We start from the raw sequence: 6,871 nt of genomic DNA on the forward strand, positions 1-6,871 counted from the left end.
TGAACCAAACCATCCTTGTTTCCAAGATCTAGGAGTATTAACTGACCTTTCTAAAAACTCATTTTTTAAAATTACAAGATTTATGCTGGGCTTTTCATTAGTAACATGGATCCAAGCAGCCTTACAAAGGCAAGAAAATTTGTGTTGTGATCCATTTCTCACATAGGTTGCTCTCCTGGATCCCCACTGAAAAATACTATTACCAGAATTATATAGCAAATGAGATACTGATTTTACCAGCAGAGTCAAAAGAACTCGTGACACAGCAGAATTAAAGATTAAAAATTAAAAATACATGCATATATATTTGAAAGCAACAAAAATCCAGTGCTGGCTATAAGGCCAACTTTTGCTCTTACATACTTGCTACCTGTCATTGAATAAAGACCAAGACCTTTAGGATGGTTTGTTTTCTAAAAAAGGTGAAAGGCACAAAAAATAAATCAACATCTTTGTAACATTAGGAAAGTTAGAGAAGCTAGACAAGCTTGAGAGGTTTTGCTATTACTAAACGGGACCACAGGACTAAAAACTAGATTTTCCCTGTTAACAGAAAAGAAATGATATGCACCTGAATTTCAACCTCCTGATACAGCCTTTCCAAAGAGAATAAAAAAATAAATGTCCTGATTGGAAACTTTCCATCCTGCTCTGTGCTCTGGATAACCCACATGTCTTCCAAGGAGCAGAGGAAAACACAGTGAAGAAAATATAGAAATTCTTTAAACTCGAATTTAAAGAAATTGAAGCTCACATACATTGTTAAATACTGAGTGTCCACCAATACCTATCTGAACGTGAATTGAGGAGAATTTTATTAGGCTCTTGGTATGAAAAGTAGCAAGAGGAAATACATCAGGTGATGCCACCCATCCAGGAAATTTTAAGTAAGCTGCTGTCTTTCTTCTGATGGATGAAGCTTCCAAACAACAATTCTTCTTCACAAAATTATTCACCAAATGTGACTGTGAGTATAAAAATTCCTTATGTTTGGGATAATATGTGGCCAAAGTATGATTTTTATCTTTGAAATTTTTTTCTTAGTTCTGAAACGAGTCCATGATAATCCCAACTAACTCCAATGACTGGATCATCTTTCCTCTGTTCCTCAGGTATCTGCCAAAAATCACTGTTTCATGGTGCTCACACACTTGATGGCACAATTGGATCACTCTCTAGCTGATCTGTCAATAGCTATGGAACTCCCTTTGAGTTCTTGCACTATTCCTACAGGATTGCTGCTTCTCTGGTTTTCCCCCCTTAAAAGCTCCGGTTGCATTCTCCAGCACAATCCTTAAATCTTTTCATCTCTACAATTAAAATGGCCAGCAAAATAGGTCAGTCATTCACATAATCATGGCTATTTAAAGCTTGTCAATCTCTCTCATATAAACCTGCCTCATTTTCCTGCGGGCAGCTCACTTTAATGGAATATTATCTGTCGAACCATACATTACAGTATTTTTAATTCCCTTTGTTAAAGGAACTTGGGAATTCAACTTTTTGTTTTGTTTTAATTACATCTAAAATTTTCATCCATCATTCATCATCACCTGAGTCTGTTTTTCTTTTATGAAAAGTGATTGCATAAAAGAATTGCAACAATACAACCCCGCAGGCTTGAATTTTAGTTGCGTAGAATTATTGATAAGAACAGTGTAACATGTCCTTCTGATAAAATATGGTTTTTTTCAGAATGTGTGCTTATTCATTTATTAGTAATGATAAAAACAGCCAGGAGCTATATTTTTTATGCCTCTGTGTTAAGAATGAACTGCCTCGAGGCTAAACATCTCCAACAAAATGCCTTCCCCTCTGGAAAGTGACAACATCTTCATGCTAATTATTAAAAAATATTCCCTGGATCTATTTTTGAATTTATTTGAAGAAAAACCTTTTTGCCCCCTTTTTTTTTTTTAATTTGCACATTATCACACTTCATTCACAAAAAAAAAAAATCCCTGTAATGAATCAAGTGCATTATAAATCTCATCAGTGTGAAGCATTTCAGAACAAACCCCTACAATGTTTAATGAATTTGCCATTATTTGAGGTAAAAAGTATCTAAGTGTTGTGTATAATGGCAGGATGGAACATGGATCCAAAGAATTACAGGCTTTTAGCCATTCTTTGAATTGTTGCCTTTAACAAATCCACACACAGGAGGAAAATCAATGTCCTGTAAAACATATAATGTGAATTCCTACCTAATCTCTCCAATCTGTAAACCCAACAGCTTAGTGAAGTTCTCCCACATCAAGAAAAGATGATAGTGGCTCACACGTTCATCAGAAAATGTCTGGAAACATGAGGTGTTACCTTGAACATTTTTACAGCAAGCTGAACCTTATGCATCTTCTATTTTGAAATCATATTTTAAGTTATTATTCCTGGTTTAATATTTCTTCTGGATTTCTAATTAATATATTAACAAAGTTTATATGGGTTGCTGTTATATTGCAACAGAAGTCTCCCTAAGGACTGTACAGCTTCCCATTTATCACCATGATTTTATCATCTGCAGTTGACAGCAGAAGAGTAAAATATAAATATCACCCCTATACTGAGATCAAATCTAATAGCCTGCTTTGCTCAAATTTCAGTATTACCTCATTTTCTTTTTAAATAGTGGTTCTTATACAAATTCTAAGAAATCCACCTCATAAAATATCTGCTTAGAGAGGAAAATATCAGCTACCAGAGGCAATTTACCTCCTGATAGCTCTAAACCTTCCTGCACCCTGCTGGTTGCTGAGTGAGTGCCATGGCTTACTGTTGAAACCCAGGATTATATATCACATTCCACAAAATATTAATTAATTCTTGATAAGGTTGTTGGCCAGTTCCCAAACACAGGTTCAACCTCAGCACAACAAGGGCTTCTCCAAGCCATCATGTAAACCAACAGAAAAATATTTCCTTGCAGGAATAACTCATTTATAGAACCACTGTGTCGGCGTTTAGGGTAAATTTGGGAGAGAACCATTGAAGGGATTTTTTTTTTAGAAAGCAGATTTTCTAACTGTTACATATTACAGAATATAAACATGTATTCTCTGCTGTTATCAAAACTTGTTAGTTTTGATGAAAGGCTGGAGCCAGAGCAGTCAGTCCTGTTGCATCAGCATTCTCTGTCCTGCCTGGAAGAAAAAGAGCACAACACTCGAACTGTTATTGTTATTCAACCCTATCAACCTTTTCTCTGAAAAAAAGAAGAAGGAAGGATATTTTACCTATTAACACTATAGATTCATGCACCTAGGGAAGAACTGAATTTAACTGACCTCACATACTGCAACTACCACCCAAATTTGAGCAGGTGGAGAAGAAGATGATCCAACGATCGATTCGCCAATAAGTTGAAAGTTTGAAGACCTCCTTCTGCACTTTGGGATTTGTGCATGACTTCATCCACAGCAGTCCCACAGCAAGGAGAGCCATGAAGTCTGGAAGCTGGGTGGCTCTCACAGATGTGGAGCCCAACCCTCACAGATGTGGAGCCGAGCCCTCACAGATGTGGAGCCCAGCCCTCACAGATGTGGAGCCCAACCCTCACAGATGTGAAGCCTGATGGCCCGAGCAGCTCAGCCAGCTGTGCTGCACCACCAGCAGCAGAACTGACTCTGCTTTTCAGCACGAGCAGGCACTCCTAGTCTGTTTCCCACCATTACCAGCACCTATTTATAGATAATATTTACATTAGAAGAGCTCTATATTGAAATTAGGCTCTATTCTCACTTTTTATAGTAAGGAGGAGAGCATAAATTTTTTCTCACCATTTGCTGATGCACATTTCAAACCTGTCCTGTTTCTCAGCTCATCATCTTGAATGTCACAAGAGCTATGCTTCTGCCACCATTATGATCTGTTAATAAAAGGTTACTGCAGGGAAGATGAAGTTTTCCTAACTTAAAATATCTGTCACTTTGAAGAGTGTCAAGGGCAAAAATACTGTTAGCACATTTATTCTTGCAAACATTTGTCCAAGAGACTCTAAAGTACAGTAGCCTTTAAAACCAAAAATAATTTTCAGCACCTACTTATTCCCTAGGATGCATATTGCACAATATTTGTTGTGTGCAATCAAATAAATCTATCTTATTATTTACCTATTTAATAGGCCAAATATTATAATTTCAAACAGATCAGAACAATAAATTCACTGCTTATTTACAAAATTTCTGTTCTATGCAACAAACCTGGCTGCATTTTGGTATCTAAATATACATACGAAGAATACTGCATTATTTATAGCCAAAAGAGAAAAAAATTCAGGTAATGGTATTAAGTTTTAAACAGACAGGTTTTATTTACTGCTGTTTTATACATTTTGTATACCCTAGCACTATCTAACATCTTCCAAGAACATATTTTTCTTAGGCTTGATGGAATTATATTCTCTTAGTGGCTCTTTTCCCCGGGACACTGAACATAAGCCAACAACTCACCCTGAACTGCTGAAGTTGAATATTGCCTGAAGTGCTGCCCAAAGCCTGGCAGAAGAAACCATTTACAAGTTTTTATGCCTGATGTCTTGGCCAAAAGCCAACAAGGTCAGTAATCACTTGGCCTTCAAAAAACTGCTTGTAATGATACAGAAACAAGGTAGATTCATGAATGTTTCAGAGAATTTGGGCTTAGCTCGAGACCAGACTCCAGCTTCAGAGTGTGTGGGAGTTTTCCACTAATACCACCAGGGTTTGCCTTTGAGACAGGTTGGTCCTGCACCAAGAGCATGAAGAAAGCACATCAGACCTCTTCAACATGCTTTAATCTTAGCCAAAACTGGGTTTCCCTGCTCCCTCTGCCACTGCCTCCTTTCCAGCTACCTGCTGCAAAACCAGAACCTCTGGGGATGTTAAAAGAAGAGTGATAAATGAAGACACATTTCATTATGGGGCAATTCAAAACTGAAGTACTCACTTTGCAACGTGAAGTCTATGCAAGACTGCAGTCTTAAATATTGATTTTGTATTCCTTGCCATTGAAAGAAGCAATTCTATTTTTGCTGAATGTAATAAATATGACTTTAAACAGAATAAGGCCCTTTCAGCAAGAAATTTTCCATATATCTGTTTATAAGCCTAAAATTAAAGCCGCTAAAACTGAAAGGAGAAAAAAATAACCAAGGGGGTTTTCAAAAATTTAAAACTCTATCATGCATAAATGGAGCTCATCAGCAAAAGTAATTTCCCTGCAGAAAACACTCCATCTTTTGTTTTATGTAAGTTAGCAACATGAATATTTCATTCCTAGTGAAACTGCCGTTACCCTTTTGCATTTCATAGCTATGCTTGGTGTCTCAGATACATCAGATTTTTTTTATTTCTCACTCTGCTGTTCAAGTCTACTGCAATTACAGGTATTGCTGTATCTCAGTAGATAATAGAGTTTGGAATCTCATGTTAGTACCAACTACATCCTTTTTCCCTAACATCTCCACTAGAAAGTAGATGGGAAGAAAGGAACATAAAGGACAAATGACTGCACAGAGGATAGTTATTCTCAAGATACCAATCGTGATTTGGAAGGCATGTCAAGCATCATTGTCCTCAAGTAGTTTAGGTTTCTCTCAAAGCCACTGTCAACTTTGGCAAAATATTACAATTAAACAAAATTTTACAATTAAACTGCATATCCGCGTTAAAACAATGGCCAAAATAAATACTGAACCTAATTTAGCTGTGAAATTTATTTCACCTCCAGGACACAAACAATAAAAAGAATCAGTACTCTCTCAAAAAACTGTGACCAAAACAGGTTGCAAAAAAATACAGACCCTATACAAGCTTGCATTTTAAATTAGTTTAACCTCAAGAAGTTTAAAAGTAAGATTTTCAATCAAGATGAAAAGATGAAGATAGACTATTTGACCTAGATGTAGATCCATTACCATTGCAAATTCTCTTCTTTGAGGGCAATTATATTCTTAATTTTGTTGCTTGACAGGTCATAGTCTGAGTGCCTGATTTTGTCATTTAGGGTTGTTGAGGTTTTTCAGTCATTTTACAGGATTTTTTTTTTTCCAAGACTGCACATATCTGGAAAACAGTTGTATTATTTATCCTGTAAACAGGAATATGCTTTCTTCTTTAAATGCAGCAGGTTTTTTGAACTGTGGGGAGTGAGCAGGCCTGGCTACTGAGGCAAAATGGCCAAGGGTGACCTAATTTGAATCACACTGCAAGGCAGAGCAGCACTCAGAAACCACACAGGAGGAGTCTGCAGGATAAAAATCACTTTATAACTGTAATGCCATAAGCCAGCAATGAACAGATTTTGCCACTGGAGTTGGAAGATCAGCAGGGGGAGATTGATGCTCCAGAACACCTGTGTCTAATCATGCACAGAGAAAACAAACAGCCACCGTCCAACAAAAATCATCTGGTAACAAGCAGCTTTGCATGTGAAACATGGCTCTGAGGTCACTGGTTGCTGAATTTCTGAAGACTTTGAGAGGCAAGATACACTCCAAATTACTTTTCATCTTATTTCAGTCATCTCCTTTATCCTCTATATAAAGTTTTCGAAATTGTTTATTCTGAGCATGAAAGCATTTGCATAGGCAAGGACTCGCAATAAAGACATCAGGACAAGAGCACTCTGTGCTTAGAAAGCTTAAAAATTGTCTCAAAGACATGAATCAGTATTTGTGTCTTGTTCCACAGTGTAACATCTACAAAGGTAACAAATCTGTCATTTGTGATTTCTGGCAAAAAAAAAAAGAACAGCAAAAAATCAACTTTTAACTAAAGTCACCACTGTTAAAGGGAGAGTTAATCCATTTATAAGGTGGAAGTTTTAAAACTGAGTGAGGTGGGAGAATGCATTACACATACTAGAGAATTTCCTTGGGTATTCAAAGTTTAAC

Source organism: Zonotrichia albicollis, chromosome 5, assembly GCF_047830755.1.
Source record: "Zonotrichia albicollis isolate bZonAlb1 chromosome 5, bZonAlb1.hap1, whole genome shotgun sequence".
Classification (NCBI taxonomy): domain Eukaryota; kingdom Metazoa; phylum Chordata; class Aves; order Passeriformes; family Passerellidae; genus Zonotrichia; species Zonotrichia albicollis.